At 41.4% G+C, this 17,895-nt stretch overlaps 1 long non-coding RNA gene across 1 annotated transcript in view; it reads right to left on the bottom strand.

Moving 5' to 3' along the window:
• LOC132429452 (uncharacterized) overlaps window positions 1–17,895 on the bottom strand; it is a 259,274-nt gene that overhangs the window by 63,902 nt on the left and 177,477 nt on the right. Inside the window, exon 4 of the long non-coding RNA XR_009520352.1 lies at window positions 9,651–9,713. This is a non-coding gene — a long non-coding RNA (uncharacterized lncRNA). The remainder of the gene's footprint in view (window positions 1–9,650; window positions 9,714–17,895) is intronic.

Genomic DNA, 17,895 nt, shown 5'->3' with positions numbered 1-17,895 from the left:
CCACGTCAAGGCTCCACTCCCCGTGGCCGGTGATTCATCAAGTATGGCTGCCTGACTCAGAACCAACACAATCAGTACAACACACTCTGGACCTTCCAAGGAGGTGGGGACCATGTCTCACTCATGCTGACATACAGCCCAGTGACTGACACAGCAAAGACTCTCAATAAATATTGACTGAGGAAGGCAGAAAGGCAGTAAGAATGAATGACACTGAAAAGAAAAAAATCCAAATGGTTCAGTGAAGCCAAACACGCAGCAAAATAAACTAATGTGCGTGTCTATTCATTCTACCTTGCATTCATTCAACAAACATTTACTGAATGCCTAGTTTATGCAAGCCATGTACTTGGCAGATGAATTATATATGAGTGGGAAAACAGGTCTGCGTGGAATGTCCACTTTAGCAGGGAAGACGGACGGTGTACGAGGCACTGCATGTATGCTGATGTTGCCAACGGGCAAGGAGAGAGTACAATTCCTCGTGCAGAGGTGCAGAGAGGCATGAAGGAGACAGGAGGTGATCAGGGAGAGACCAGGAAAGGAAACAGGAGACCAAAGAATCATACACAAAAATTCATCTGCCCCTGAAGCAAGGAACTTCTTATAAAGACAAATGTGCTCAGGACATTAGTCAGTCTTTAAATTGATGGTTTAGTGTGATGGCAAACGCTGGTACAGCAGACAGACATCTTCTATACACAGTGATATTGACACACATCCAGCCAAGAAACCCCAACATTCCCATCTGACTGATCACAAGTGTGGGCTCACCTCCTTGACCTTGGCACCAGCCCACAAGCTGTTTCGCGATGGTTTTTTGCTTGTTTTTTTGTTTGTTTTTTTGCGGTACGCGGGCCTCTCACTGTTGTGGCCTCTCCCGTTGCGGAGCACAGGCTCCGGACGCGCAGGCTCAGCGGCCACGGCTCATGGGCCCAGCCGCTCCGCGGCATGTGGGATCTTCCCAGACCGGGGCACGAACCCGTGTTCCCTACATCGGCAGGTGGACTCTCAACCACTGCGCCACCAGGGAAGCCCTGTTTCGGGATGTTTTAACAAGTACTGGGAAGTAGTAAGCTTTTGTTTTTCCTGATTTTCACAGAGATAGCTGTTGACTTACACCTGGCATTCAGTGTACTATCCTGTACCAGGGATTCAAACTCAGTAGAGAAGAGTGGCAGGGAGTGAGGTTGAGGAGGAAGGAATTTGAGAGATTATCAAGACAGGAGCACAGGCACGTCAACAATGAATGAAGCTACTTGAAAAAGGAACCCCCAGGGCTTCTCTGGTGGCGCAGTGGTTGAGAGTCCACCTGCCAATGCAGGGGACGTGGGTTCGTGCCCCGGTCCAGGAGGATCCCACGTGCTGCGGAGCGGCTGGGCCCGTGAGCCGTGGCCGCTGAGCCTGCGCACCCGGAGCCTGTGCTCCACAACAGGAGAGGCCACAACAGTGAGAGGCCCGTGTACCGCAAAAAAAAAGAAAAAAAAAAAAAAAAGAAAAAGGAACCCCCAAATGGGTTATATTATTGAGTTAAATTCAAACTCAAGCACAGTGACTCCGAACACCAACATGGGCAAGAGGAAAACCAAAGTGCTCCAGTATTCGGTCACACACAACTCTTTGGTCTGGCACCACGATACACCCCTCTTCTACTTTTTCACCTCCCATGACAGTCTTGGTCTGCCCGACACCAGAAGCGCAGTCATAGACCCTGATCTCCACAACTGTGAAATGGAACCTTTGCTGTTGTCTGAGTAGGAAGATGGGAGAAGGCTTAAACTCACATATACGGGTACACAGATGAGAGCCTCTCCATGTGAGTCTGTGTAAAGAAGAAATTCAAGGAAGTAAAAACGTAAATCTTCAAACTGAATGCTCTGTATCTCCAAGCATATCCTTGTATTCAGTTTCTCGGGATTTTCTATCTGTCCTGAGGACCATGGAGAAATGCAGAGGCTTGACAGCCAAGGGTTTCAAACCCAGTTTCACCACTTAGGTGGCAGCTCTGGATAAGTTACTTAACTTCCTCATACTTATTTTTCCTCATCTAAAACCTGCTGAGTTGGAGACTGAGTAAAATTACCTGGCCCCTATAGATGCCCGATAAATGTTGATTACTTTTTCTCAATCCCTAAAAGAAATGTAAGGTAAGGAAGGACCGATGCCATGGGTTTGCTTAGGTGCTTTTGTAAGACAAGGAGGATGAAAGAGCAGCATCGGTGGGGATGTGGGAAAACACACCTGAGATAGAGTTCTGAGTAATCAAAGGTGAACACAGAGCTTGGGGTAGCAATAAAGGAAAGAGGAAAGAAAGATACAGTTCCTTTGGGGGATAATGTCTTTCTGTTTCATTACCTTTCACTCTCGTGACCTCCCTATTTCTATGGTTCTCCCACATAACCACTGCCTTCCGGATGCCAATGACGCAGATGCAATTACGCCTCACGAGGAAACTGGCTGCTAGAGGGAGCTCTTCTGGCCACACAGCTACCTTTCCCCTAACTTCTCAGGTAAGTCTCCCCACCTGTGACAAGAGGCTCCAGAGACTTCTTGCTGAATGTGCTGCTGCACTTACATGGTCTGAGCCCTAAGTCAGGCAGGCCAGTGCCATTCTGATTCTGCTTGTTATTTCTCTTATGAAAAATGTAAGGTTGAGAGAAACAGGGAAGGGGGCACGCCCACAAGACTGCTGTTGGCTTCTTAAGTATTGTTCTATCTGAATGGGTGTAATGGCGAAACTCTACTGCTAACACACTGAACAGCAATGCACGCTCACTCAACAGCCTTACACCCATCTTCTCGAAAATTTCTAGCTGTCATAGAAAAGAGGTGTAGAAGATACTTTGTTTTAATGGTTTATCAGTCAGCTGAGCTTCAGAAATATATGTCCATAAAGATATTACACGGAGAGGGGCTTCCCTGGTGGCGCAGTGGTTGAGAGTCCGCCTGCCAATGCAGGCGACACGGGTTCGTGCCCCGGTCCGGGAAGATCCCACATGCCGCGGAGTGGCTGGGCCCGTGAGCCATGGCCGCTGAGCCTGTGCGTCCAGAGCCTGTGCTCTGCAATGGGAGAGGCCACAACAGTGAGAGGCCCGCATACCGCAGGAAAAAAAAAAAAATATTACATGGAGAACTACTATACTTTCCTTATTGGAATGATATAAATAATAAGTTATTTATATTATAATAAAAATATAATATGAATCATCCATTCAACAAATATTTATTAAGTAACTTCTGTGGATTAGGCGATGAGCTAGACCCACAAAAATGCATATATACAGGAGGAATTTTTACATACGCTTGAATAGTATTTATCCATAGAGTTGAGACATAGATCTCATGGGTGCAGAGTGAAATTTACCATCCTGTTTTTCCAGCGCATCACATTTAGCTTGCATGACAGTTTCATAAACACAGCTTTTTTACTGAGTGCATTCTCTCTTCAAAAATTTCTTTTGGCCAATCTCAAAAAACTGTCATCTCTAGGATAAAAAAAAATGGGGTTCCCCATTTAGGATGATTTTACACTTGCTACAGAAATATCAGTTTTAAAAAGAGAGACTGAGATTGGATACTGTTGGCCTCGAATCCCACAATGAAAAGCAGCATATGATACCAGGATGATACATGTCCTCAGATAGAGCCAACCTTTTCCGTAGTTTCCAAGGTGAGTCGTGCTTGTGGGGGTCTTTAGAGAAGAAGTATGGGGGAATAAGGATGGACGAGAGAATGACTAGGAAAAGAGCTAATGTTCTCATGCATACGTCCCTTGTTTTTAGTTTAAGATTTACTTTTTCATTCATTCAGCAACTATTGACCAGTACTTACTATGTGCTAGAAGATGAAGTAAGTTATTGCACATAAAGGTAAGAAAGAAATGTCCCTAGCTAAAATATACATGATATATCCCCTTTTGAAGAATCGTTAAAATTAGTAAACTGTGATTTTTCTGAAGAAAGTAACACTTGTAAAATGGGATTCCAGGAGTTTAATGCCAGTTAGTCTCACTCTTTTTCCCATGAGAGGTGTGCTAGAGGACGGGAATGTGACATTTCTTAAGAGTGGTGGGTAAACCGTGTTGATGCTTATGAAGAACATGAAATGGCAGCTGACGACTCAGTGATTAGATAAAGACAGGATATAGGTTTAAACTGCAGCAAGGTAGAAGACACATGACATTGGGCATCACCCCACGTGCTCTAGAGACATGAGTTCCACGCGACTCCTACCACTGCTAGCTACAGTTGATTGAACAGTAAACAAATGCCAGGTATACCACAAGATTTATATATATTCTCATTTAATTCCCACAATAGCATAACAAAGTAGGTGATATCTTCCCCGTTTTATCTGTTGTCTAAGTGAGGATGGGAGGCATACAGAAGTGGCATGCCTAGGCTCGCACAGTCAGGAAATGTAGAGCCAGGGTCTAAGCCAGAATCAAGGCGATGTGACTCCAAAGCCTGCCTGATGTGGCCACCCTCTGATCAAGTTCCATCTAAAATTCAAAGTGGGAAATCTATTTGAAAAGGACGAAGGATGCCCCAGAACATTTCCTTCAGCTACAATAGCGACTCTTACTACTTGTCGGATCTCAGACTGCTGATAATTTTAGGAAAGCTGGTCTCCCTAAAAAGAGACACGTATGTTTACAATTTGTGTGTGTATGTGCATTTTGGGGGGATTTCCAGAGTCCTCAAAACAAAGGCTAAGAACCTGTGCCCTGAAAGTTGCAGGACCCGACAGGGATGTAGTGGCTAAAAATACCTCTTTGGCCAAACCAACCAGGTTGATGCAAATTCTGGAGTATACGCAATTCCTTACAAACGTAGAGTTCACGCCTAACAACGGTTAATCACAACAGACAAAGACCTCAAATTACAAAGATATTCACAAAGAACACAGATTACCTGATTCTTGTTGGACTTTTGAGTAGGAGGGAGTCAGCAGGAGTGTCTAAGGGGGCAGGAAAGAACGTTGCTAGAATGAATGTCAACCCTATAGTTGGGCTGAGCCCCTTGGTCATGACCTTGAGGCTCAAGGAATTGGCTCAGACAGTTCTGAACTGAGTAGCCATTTCACAGACAGCCCACAGCCCAGCAGGACACCCCTCTCTAACTCTGCCATCATGACACTGCCATCTGCAGCAAGCGAGCTGAGATGTCTCAAGACCAAATTTATCACACCCAAGATTCCATCCTTACGTAAGAATCACCTGTCGCTGGTGCATAAATTTTAGCACCTAGCTGAGCCAAGGGTAATCAAGATTTAAAAGAAAGGGGCCTGAATAAATATCAAGCAGATTTCCTCTCTGTGGGGCTGAGTTTTGAAAAATCTTTGTGCCCTCATATGCCCCTCAAAGGAGACTGTCATTTTTCTGCTTTCGGTCTGCCTCACTACTGTTGGGGAAAGGATGCTCGCTACTGTTGGGGAAAGGATGCTCTCTAAGAGCCACAGGCAATCTGTTTTCTTGGAGGTTCTGCTCAAGCTATGACCTCGGTTTGTTCCAACTTATGTCTGTCCTCACAAGTTTCAGCTTGCTCTCATCATCAGCTAAATTAACCATAAAGCAAAGCCTTGACTCGCATTACTGAAGCTTGAGGGTAATCAGTACAAGCCCGGAGCTATGCATCACTGTTTCCAAGGCTGCAGGCCTAAGAAGAAATGCAGGAATGGCCCTTCAATTTATATTCCACTTCGGGTAATCTAGAAGATTCCTTTAGCTTGAGACCTTGGAGGGGAGGTTCAAGTGTGTCGTCTGAGAGCAAACAAAATGCCATTGGAAAGTGACAGAAGGCGGTGGAGTTGTTTAAGGAGCAGCGGCATTGGGATAATAATGGATGGGAGGGCAAGGAAGAGGGAGGAGGGAGTCTCCTGGACTAAAAAGGGGCCAAGAAAAGTCCCTACAGCTGTTTGGTGAAATTTGGAAAAGTTAAATTCAGGTTAACAAATATCTGGGAAGGTCTGAATCTGACCTGGGGCACATTGTTCCCTCCTCTGGGTTTCCATTTGTAAAATGTAGGAATAGGATGAAGGCTTCTTCCTGCACGAGTATGTCGTGATGGAAGGTAGAAGAAAAGGCCTTTGAAGCCAACAGAATTACTCCTCTGTCCAGGGAAATATAAACAACAATAACTCCATCAGCCTTCAGCTCTGCTTTTGAATGAGTTCTTTGCTTCTGTCTGAGAGGCAAAGTAGTTCATTCCTTGGGAAAAATTTGAACGTAGAATGGTAGACCATGCCCTTTTCACTCCGGTTTCATTATGTTATTTTGAATTATTATTAGTACATAGAACACTCAATATAAGTTAACAAGATTTTACTGAGCATCTGTCACGTACCCAAGGCTGCAGTAGGTCCTCTGGGGTAGATAAAGAAAAACTCTGTGACACGTTCAGGGTCTTCAAGTATCTTAATATCTTTTTAGAGGTTTACATGTTCCATTTTAAAAGCCAAGCAGAAAACAAGCTGTTATATTTTAGAAGTCTAACTTTTAAGATAAATATTACTTTTCTCTATTAATGTAAGCAACTGAGTTTGACTGAACTTGTTTTTATGCTTCTACTAATATATATCACTGTATTTACTAATACATATTATTGTATTATTTATATTGTTATTCACGTCTACAAAAAGCCTCACTTACAGACTTTACACTGGCTTGAATTCTGGTTGGATGCCTCTAGGTAAAACACAAATAAAAGTCCATCAAAAAAACTCTGAATTTCCAAACAAATGCATACTTGTACATTTTGAAGTTCCACTCAAGTGCACTCTCTATATGATATGAAAGAAAACTAAATGAATCATCTTGGGGAAACTACTCTAATTCCTGAGTGTGTACTTCAGTTAATATTTCTGCACATCTTGGGACTTCCCTGGTGGTCCAGTGGTAAAGAATCCACCTTCCAATGCAGGGGACATGGGTTTGATCCCTGGTCATGGAACTAAGATCCCACATGCTGCGGGGCAACTAAGCCTGCGTGCCACAACTACTGAGCTTGTGCGCCTCAACTAGAGCCCCTGTGCCACAGGCTAAAGAGCCCATGCTCTCTGGAGTCTGTGCACCACAACTAGAGAAGAGAAAAACCCGCACGCCACAACTAGAGAGAAGCCCGCACACCACAACAAAGAGCCCGCGCAACAAAAGATCCCGTGTGCCTCAGCAAAGATCCCACTTGCCGCAACTAAGACCCAATGCAGCCAAAAAAAAAAAAAAAATTTTTTTTTTTGCACATCTTTTAAACAGTGATGCTGCTGCCTCAAGTTAATTCCCAGTAATAGACTATTATCCTTTGGTGTGTACTTCTTTTGCAAATACCAAATAGATGGTCAGTTACATTATCTTCCCCAGACTATCTTGTTTTCCTTTGAAGTTTTCCAAGACAAATCACTAATCCATTTATTGTAAATGGTAATCCTTTCAAAAATATGCCTTGGGTGCAAAACTGAACTTTTCAGGCAGTAAAGATGTTTCAAAGGAGATTTTTCCAATGCAAATTATCTTTGTAGTGATGTGAAAGTAATTGTCCTGTTTTATATGAATACGCCTTTGTATACTTTCAATTACATGTATTTAAACATTTAAGAATGATGTAAAACATGATATATACATTAGTGGAATTTGCCAGTCACATCATATATTTCTAAGCAGTTTATAAAATATGTACCAAGAATTAAAGTATGATTTTTTTTTTTTTTTTTTTGCGGTACGCGGGCCTCTCACTGTTGTGGCCTCTTCCCATTGCGGAGCACAGGCTCTGGACGCGCAGGCTCAGCGGCCGTGGCTCACGGGCCTAGCCGCTCCGCAGCATGTGGGATCTTCCCGGACCGGGGCACGAACCCGTGTCCCCTGCATCGGCAGGCAGACTCTCAACCACTGCGCCACCGGGGAAGCCCAGAAGTATGATATTCTTTCTTAAGAAACGATATACTGTATTACCATGTTTTTCTTCCAATAACCCACAGCATATTCTGGGAACTTAGGTGTTCAGATTTGGGTTGCCTATACTGTTCAGCCCATGAAATTTCAAAGCACATTCATATCCACTGCCCTTATGGTGACCCCAGTAAGATGAGAGGCAGATATTCAGGGTGACCCACCATCCCGGTCTCCCCAGGATTGAGGAGGTTCTGGGGATGCGGCACTTGCCATGGGAAAGTCCCAGCAAATGGAGACAGGCTGATCATCCTGTGGGTATTATAATTCCTCTTTGTAGTTGGGGAAACTGAGGCACAGAGAAGCAAAGTGCTCTGCCCAGTTTACCCAGCAAACTTCCAACAAGAGAACATTTGCAACTAGGCAGATCCCTGCTATTTCCTCTATACCTTACTTCTGCCCGGAACTGTAAGAAAACCAATGTCATCTTTTGTCTTTTTTGTGTGCTACCATTTCAAAAGTACTAGGATGAAATACAGTGGGTACTAGTGAATAGGACTCTTTGTCAAAATCCCATATTATTTGGGAGGAACAGCGTTGCAGCTTTGTGCTTTAAAGAGAATGACACAGAGACTGAGAAGTTATGATGATCACAGCTCTTAAGAGCAGAGGAAGTACTAGTATAAGGTCTGTCTACCCCACCAACCACCTCTTACGACTGCCAACTATCTCCGGTCTTGACTGAGCCATTTGTGTAATTTCATGAAACAAATCAACTTAAATGAATCTCAGAAAAAATGACCCAGAGAGCCACCTTTTGAATCACAGCCTGGTAACAGCTAGCATTTCCTGAGGGCTTACTCTGTGCTAGGTGCAATGCTTAGAGCTTTACATGAATTCGGTCCATTCAGCTTCACAATAATTCCAAGAAGGAGCAACTAATATTCCCACTTTACAGATAAGAAAAATGAGGCTAAGAAAGGTCAAGTAATGCATCCAGTGTCACACAGCTGATAAAGGTTGGAACTTGGATTTAAACCCAGGCAGCGTGACCCTGGAACCAGTGCTTTTAGCCATCCACTGCATCACTTTTAATAAAAGCAGTTCAACAGCACAGTTCCCAACGTCCCATCACTCCGACAGCTTTTTGTTAGGGCAGACCTAAAGCTAGTGGACCACATATTCCTCAGATGCACAGTGGGTGTGTTGGTCTAAAAGCATGAGGCTTTCTGGTCATGGGTATTAAAGGATCTGAAGGAAGAGATTTTAATCTATTGATTAATTCCAGAGTGAGATAAATTGTCCTGCCAAGCTCCTGCTATTTATTCAGGACCTCTATTTCTCTTTTTGGAAAATGTAAATAATATGTCCTGGGCTTCTATGAGAAATGACTAGGTAAAATAATGGGCAAGTACTGTGCAAACTGTAAAGTGCTGTACACAATTATCCCATATGTTAAGGAGTTTCCAAAATAGCAATTTCTTCCAATGCCCTTGCAAAAGCAAATGAGACACAGCTGCTAGAACACTCTGTAAAGAGAGAGAAATCCAGCTCTTTAAAACTTTCAAGGGGGAAAACACACACCATAAAATTACCCCGAAGATGAATTTTACAAGAAGCACGGAAGTGTCATCAAGTTTTTCCGTGGTTAATTCTAAAAGAGTGCTAGCGTCGCAAAGATCAAACAAGCAGTTCTTCCACAAAAACCTGGGGAAATATGCTGTTTAATGACACTTGCATAATAGTTAGAAATGTAAATTATACTCACATGAGAAGCAGAACTGAAGAAGCCAAGTTTACTGGCTCTTCTGAGTCTTTTCCAAAGACAAGTCTGTTGGGGAAAAAAGAGGAGAGGCTTGGTCTAAACCAAACAAAAGGAAGACATAAAAAAAAAAAAAAAGGAAAGTTAGAAGGATGAGGTGTTCCTGGAATGCTATGAAGCACTGAGAGTGACTCAGCACTTGCCAAAGGGCAGCAACAATTAAACGAGTTTGTTGAAAGAACTCTAATAAAATCGGCGTTCCCTGTAATCTCAGAACAAGCTGGCACCACTAAAGAAAACGTTCAACAACACATTTGGGGACTATGAGTTGATGGAAGTTGCTTGGGGCGGGGGGACTCAGGGATGAGTCATAGACTCCTCAAATGAAGTGGACTAAAGCTGGAGGAAGCTGGGTTGGGTCTCTGCCCTCTCATGGTCTTTCTCCTCTCGAGGGATTGCAGCCCTTCTGCAATCAGCCAAAAGGAACAAGTGAGTTGGCCACTGGGCAATGAGAAATTGTCAAACAAGTGAAATGAAGTTTCATTTGTAGTATAAAGCCTATACACTGTATACACAAGTCCTGAGACAGGGAGGAAGGAAGACTTTCCCAGGATCCTCTGTGCCCATGAGAATCATTCCTGCTGAATCCTGTCTCCAGGTAGAAGGGCACCTAGGTTATCCAAGATGGAGCCTATACAGATTTTTAAGTTCTTTGGGGAAAAAGAAAATCATGATTCCTCTTAGTAACTAATTTCTGTCTTTATCTACCCTTTTAGCCATTAAGTTCTGTGCTAAAACTAGCTTCAATTTCTCTAAACCGGTCTTTGTGGACATGGATGAATGATTTTGGTTTTGCCCACCGAAAAGTATGCATCCTTCATATATTTGCACGTAGTTATTCTCATACTAAACTCATAATGGAAATGCAGGAAATTCTCCTGTCCCTTCTCAGATGAGAACTTCCCATCGCCCCACCTCAGGTTATAGAAAGGAAAAAAACCTTTTTTTGATGTCCTGGCATCATTTTTCCTATTTCAGGCGGCTATAGACTGAGTGGAGAGTTTACACCTTCCTATCTTAAGAAAAAACAAAAAAATTGAGAAGGTTAAGAGCTAGTGATTTGACATTTCCACATTAACTTTTTTTCAAAACGCTGGTGTTTTCTTTTTTTGTTTTGGATTAAACTCAGGTGTAAAATATTATATCGCACATATTCGTTATTGAGGGAATTGACTGAATTTACGTAATATTCATGAACAGAATTTTGTAAGTTGTTCTGCCAGCCAAACTATTCCTGCTTCCTGCACAAATGGAGCTGCTCAGTGTTAATCAATTGATTACCATGAATGAAGAATTCTCCAGAAAGCTGTTAAAACCAAGATACCACCATTTGGTTCCCCTTGAAAAAAGGAAATTATTGTTCTACTGGATTTTCTTTTGTTCTGAATAGAAAAGTTTTTAAGTTGGGTTGGATATTCTTTTTTTTTTTTAATGCTCTTTTTTTTTTAACGTCTTTATTTGAGAATAGTTGCTTTACAGTGTTGTGTTAGTTTCTGCTGTATAACAAAGTGAATCAGCTATACATTTACATATATCCCCATATCTCCTCCCTCTTGCGTCTCCCTCCCACCCCTCTAGGTGGTCACAAAGCACCGAGCTGATCTCCCTGTGCTATGTGGCTGCTTCCCACTAGCTATCTACTTTACATTTGGTAGAGTGTACATGTCCGTGCCACTCTCTCATTTCGTCCCAGCTTACCCTTCCCCTCCCCGTGTCCTCAAGTCCATTCTCTACGTCTGGGTCTTTATTCCTGTCCTGCCCCTAGGTTCTTCAGAACTTTTTTTTTTTTTTAGATTCCATATATATGTGTTAGCATACGGTATTTGTTTTTCTCTTTCTGACTTACTTCACTCTGTATGACAGACTATGAGACTAGATATCAATTACTGGGTTGGATATTCTTTTTGGGTTTTTTGTTCTTTCAATTTCAGCATTCCTCTAGGAAGAGAGAGTGAATGTTCTCTTTCTCATCAACCAGAGTGTTACTAGTTTGAGTATGAAATGCAACCAGGTTCCAAGGAAACTATGTTGTAGTTTTCGGGAATGGGAAGAGTTTTTTCCCTCAGGTGACAGAAGATGAGATGTTCCTTTTGTCTTCAACCTTTTAATACCAAAGTGTGAACCATTTCTACATACTTGTTCGGAAGCATGAACTGAATGCCATGAAAGATAGCAAACTAAGCTGACTCCTTGATTCTGACCAAGCCAGCAACAGGCATTTGGATTTGAGTTGGATTTAGATGAGCTATTCAATAACCTGTATAGTGAGACTGGGAGCTTAGGAATCAAATCACATTGTGATCTTGGTAAGGATATTGCTCTTTTGTGAGCAGCTTAGTTGACGGGGTCAGTCTTTTAATTTACTTAAAATTTTGCAGAGAGTTTTCCCGTTGTAGCACTTGAACGTTTCTCCCCAATTCAATTCCTTCATCCATACAATTGGGTTAATACAACTTATTGTGCAGGTCTTTCGTAAGGACCAAATAAAATGCATACATTAGATGCTTACTATAGGCCCTGGCACATAAAAGCTGAATGATCGTTTCTTGTTCACTTGGCCCCTATATGCTCCTACTGCTAAAAGTTGGTTCTCATAAAGCAATGTTGGGCTGTTAATAACTTTCTGCCACCCTCCCCCTGACACCCCCCAAAAGAAGAAAAACCACAGTTAACTAAGAACAGTCCCCTAATTTTGAAAATTTTGTTGTATCTTTCCAATGGAACCCCATCACCTTATACCTACTATAATAATTTACTGGACACTTACATGAGCCATCTACTGTAACAAGAACTTTATATGGGCAATATCATTACACTTTCCCTACAACCCTATGAGTTGAATACTATGGTTATTTTCTTCTGCTTCAAACTCACTTGTTCCCCAATATGAAGAACCCCAATGAGTATTTTCTAACCATCCATTTTACATAAGTATTTTTTATTATCACTGTAAAACATTATGGAATGCCTTCTGAATTATGTTTTTCAAATTTTGTTCAAGCAAAGCACTAAGATACAAAGCACTGATACTGTATACTAAGATACAGTTTCAATCCTCCAGAAAGTGACATATGTTTTTACCCCAGAGAGGAAACTATTTAAAGGGCCCATTATCTCTCTTTTTTTAATCATATAGGTGCTTCCTATCTCTGATTAAGTTTATGACCTCATCATAAATAAGAATGGCTATAACTCCTATTAATATCTGCTTAAGAACTGCAGCCAATAGCTACAAAATGTCAAACTGACCCCACTGACAAGACGGTAGTGATCACCCATACTGTTGAAATGGAGAGCAAGAGATCACTGTAGAAGAGTTCTCATGGAGACGTTCTACCCACATTCACCATCTGAAAAAATGTCATACGTAGACATTCACGCACATTGAACTGGCAAATAAAGATTTCTATGCAAATATCCCTAATTTTAAATAAATGTGAAGGCCAGTAGAGCAACAAAGAATGCCTATGCTTGATACAGAGACATTCGTCAGGAAGAGTCCCTACTTGAAAAGATAGTACATCTCTATTCAAAAACCTCAGTCAATTCAGTTCATTTAGAAAAGCTCCTAAAATGAAACATTTATTGCATATTTTTCATATTGTGTTTGGCTTTGTTTTATTTTCTGAATAAATATTTGAAGAGGCATACATGTGGGCTGTATTTTCTTTTGAATCATTTTTGATATTTTACGAGATAATGTTGGCTCTTCCCTCATGGAAAAAACTGAAACAATCAAAAGGGATTTTACACATGGTCTCGACAACTACACCTATTGCCCCACCAGCATTACTCCCCCCTAGACATGCCTGTTACCATAGATAAAAATCCCTGATTTCTGGGATGCCGAATATTCCACCTGGATTCTAGATACCATCACTATTTGCAGACCCAATGAAATTGCTTAAGGAATCCTTCCTATCTTTCCTAAAACACTAATCTGTCCCTCTCTACTGGATCACTTCCATCATCGCACAACTGTATCATTATTTCTCCCAACCCCAAACAAACACAAACACCACCACTTCCACCAACACACCCTTAGCAGGACCCCACTTTCCTCACCTGTTTCCCTCCCATTTCTGTGCTTTCGTTGGCAGGAACTTCAAGAGTTGTCTTTCCTCACCATTTCCAAGTCTTCTTCTATCACCCTCTTACACTATTTAGAGCAGACCTTAACCATCACCATGCCACCAGATATGTTCTTGTCAAGGTTACTGATGTTCTCTAGTTGTGAAATTCAATAGTAAAATTTCAGTTTTCATCTTACTTGACCCAGCAGCAGCATCCGACACTATTTTTCACTCCCCTCTAACTGGTACACTTCCTTCTCTTGGTTTTTAGGACACCAAAGCCTCCCAGTTTTTCTCCTTGGATGGTCCACTCCTTCTCAATCTCTCCTTGGTGGTGTCTCTTTTCCTTCTTGACCTCTTAGTGCTAGAGAATCCCAGGGTTGAGTCCTTTTCTTCTTCTCTGCTTTATCTACACCCACTCCCTTGATCGTCTCATTCAGCCTCAAAACTTTCAATACTGACAAGCTGATGACTCCACCTTTAGCCCAAACGTACTCCGCATACTCTCATAAGCCCCATATGTGCGTGACCAGCAACCAACTCTACATCTCCCATCAGGTATCTAATAGTCATTTCAAACTCAGTATACCCAAAATCAAAATCCCAACATTCTCCACAAACTTGCTCTTCCTACAGTCTTTTACATCTCAACTGATAGCAATTTCATCTTTGCAGCTTCTCAGGCCAACACCTGGATTCCTTTAACATTCTACATCCAATCTCTCATGAAATCCTGTTGCACTTTACTTTCAAAATATATAGAATTTAACTGCTTTTCACCACCTGTACTGATCAGTCAACACATGGCCCAAGCCACATCATCTCTTGCTTGGGTTACTGGCATAACCTTGTAACTAGCCTCTTAGCTCCTATCCTTGCCCTACTCAGTATTCTCTAAACACAACATTCGAACAGGTCCTTCTTAAAAAGTCAGCATTATGCAATGACTCCTTTTTCACTCAGATTAAAGCCAACATCTTTTTCAGTGACCTACCAAACATTACATGATCATGACCTCGCCTTGATATTACCTCTCCTATCTATCACTACTTCCCCTTCACACACTTTGCTTCAGCCCCACGGTCCTCTTTGCTGTTCCTTAAATATGCCAGCCATGCTCCTGCCCTTTGGCCTTCATACAGGCTGTTCTCTCTGCCTGTGACACTCTTCCCTAGATAACTACATGCTTACAGTCCTACCTGTCTTAGGTCTTTGCTCAAATGGCACCCTATTTGAAATTGCAAATGCACACACGACCCTTTCCTGCCAGCCCCTGAAGTCCTAAACCTTATTATCCTGCTTGATTTTCCTCCTTTCCATAGCATCTACTACCAGGAACATATTGCTTTATGTATTAAGTTTACTGTCTGTCTCTGCTAGAATGTAGGCTCTGCAAGGGCAGGAATTTGAGTAGATCTTGGTCATGCCTTTTCCTGAACATCTTGAAGAGTGCTTGGCATATGAAATCACTCAATGGGTGTTGAATTGAATTGAATGAAATAGGCTTCCAGTAAAACCAAAAAACACACACAAAAAATACACCCAAAAAAACCCCTGAATTGATAACATCGTGCCTATAGGAAATAAGGGCTTGACTTAAAATAGCTTGATAGAGAATTACTGTCTAGGATCTAAGTCTATCCTAAAGCAAGAAGAGAAGATACCTGAATACATACCTGAATACATGGTCTATTTTCTGGGAAAGAGAGTATGGAACCAAACATGACAACCTGGGGGAAAATGAAGACACATCTTCCTTCTTTTGCATTTAAAGATTCAGGTAACATATTTTCAGATGACTCAAGAAGAAGTTTGGAAAAGACCATGATAGTGTGAAGGAGCTAGAAGTTTAACTTAAAAAAAAAATCTGGCTTTCTTTTTCCAGTGTTCATCACAGTTCTATATAGACACTCTGACCCATGGATGTCCACCTGTGGTTTGTGCCACTGATGGCTTTTCAAAGTCCCATTTTAGTAAAGTAGTTTGAAAAAGAGGAGCAGTTCATGGAATATTTGTTTTTATCAGCCTTGGCAATCATAAGGGAGATCAGGTAACTGCTCTCAGTGTGTGGTCCTTGGACCTGAAGCATTAGCAACACCAGGAAACTTGCTAGAATTGCAAATTCTTGGGACCCATCCCACTCCAAGTCTACCTCATCAGAAACTCTGATGATAGTATCCAACTATCTGTGAATTAACAAGTCCTCCAGGTGATTCTAATGCCTACTTTGTGTTAGGCATTCAGTTTAAGAAACACTGAGGAAACAAAATGAGAGAAATCATCATTATTGTTCATTTTCAAGTTTACAATGACTTATATTTTTAACAAGGCAACATTAGAATACAGATTGCCTTCACTGATAAATGCAATACGCTCGTAGGTCATCCAGCGCCCAACACTAACATTTATGAAACACTCTTTCTGGGCATTCTGCTTCAGATTGACGAGAAAGTAGAAGACTCTCATATATTCCAGGAGCCTAATTTAATGATTTCACAATGCTCTGAGCTACTTGGCTCTTGGCTCTTCCTGTTAAGATTTATGAACCCAGATTGCAGCAAACCATTTTTCAAATTAGCTTCAAGCTGACAATTCCATTTCAACAATAAAGACTATAGCAATGGAATGTGAATTGAGGGGAAAAAATAGATATTGAGGGTTGTAGGAATTTGTCAAAAATGACATTCTAATTACAAATATTAATCCACAAGTAGGTCACCAAGAGTCACTTTGCTTTGATTATTTGCTTGATAGAGGATTATGACACAAAGACCATCAGTTTGTAAAGTATTTACTTAAAGAACGGAACTCCGCCTGGTCTGTGAAATCCAAAACCAATATTCTGTAAAGCCCAACTTCCTGTAATTCTCACACTCTCATTAGTTCTTTAAGAGTAGATACATATCCCATTTTACAGACGGCACAACAAAGCTCAGTGACCTATTCAAGGGCACATTGTTACGTACAAAGTCAAGACTGAGTCTCAGATGTCTGGGATTTGCTAATAGATGCCAATTCAATATAAGAAATATGTATTAAGCACCTGCTCTGTACTACCAGACCATGGATTAGGGGAAGGGAGTGTAAGAATTTCTGACACAGTCCCTGACTTTAAAGAGCTCAATTCAAGATACCCTGTCCTCCTAATCATTTAATACCCACCTTTGTCAGTTCTAGCAAAGTAAATGAAATAAATGGTAAAGCTGGTTGATTTCAGCACTAAAGAAGTCTTGGACCAGCAAGGACTGCGTGGTGAGGTGTCCTAAGACCTTTACACTGATCATGTACCATTTAATCAAGGCACCATGTACATCTTGATGAAGAGTTTAAAAGTGCCCTGTCATGTCCTACTAATAGTTCATGCCCATAACAAAATATGGAGACACTATGTGAAAAAAAAAAAAGTGATAAGCTTGCAGAAAGGCAGTGGAATTGGAGCTCAGGGTCAGAGGAGACGGAAAGCTAGCTATTGAACAAATCACATTTTACAATGAAAAAAATAACACGACGTTCAGATATATTTACAAACAAAGACATGTTAGAACTGGCATGCGCTCCTTCCATCATTCTCTCCATTATCTGAGAATAAAGTTGAGTTTGCGGGTCTGTATTTTTTCAAAACACCAGCAGCTCTGGCTTTAGAAAATGTTCAAGTTAAGTCAAGAAACTTATGTGACTGAGAATTGGAGACTTAAGGTCCCGTGTCCATTTTATCCCTTACTGGGTTTAAAACTAAAAGGAAGATTTTTTTTGTTGTGAAAGTAAGAGAACCTCAGACAAATTTTTAAGGAAGTTAAAGTTTTCCAATAAAGTATTAGAAGCTATAGAAACATGAAGCCATATTTATGCATTCGCTCAACATTTATTTAAGCACGTGTATGCTGAGTGCAGTAGGTCCTGGGGGTACCCAAGTGGATATAACAAAGTGCTGGTGTTTTTTACTCTATTATTAGAGTACCTGGGGAACACCCTCAGAATAGTAACCCGAAATTACGTAAAGTAGGGAAAAAATTGGACTTAAGCCAGTTTTTTAAATGAGTTGAGACTGCTTAAATAGTAAAATAAAAAGACTAAGGGGTAAGCTTTAATAACTTTTTAAAAAGTTTACAAACTCATTT

The sequence above is a fragment of the Delphinus delphis genome, chromosome 8, assembly GCF_949987515.2.
Source record: "Delphinus delphis chromosome 8, mDelDel1.2, whole genome shotgun sequence".
Taxonomy (NCBI): Eukaryota; Metazoa; Chordata; class Mammalia; order Artiodactyla; family Delphinidae; genus Delphinus; species Delphinus delphis.
Note: the sequence above shows the minus strand (reverse complement) of the source record. Positions and strands in the feature narration are given on the sequence as shown.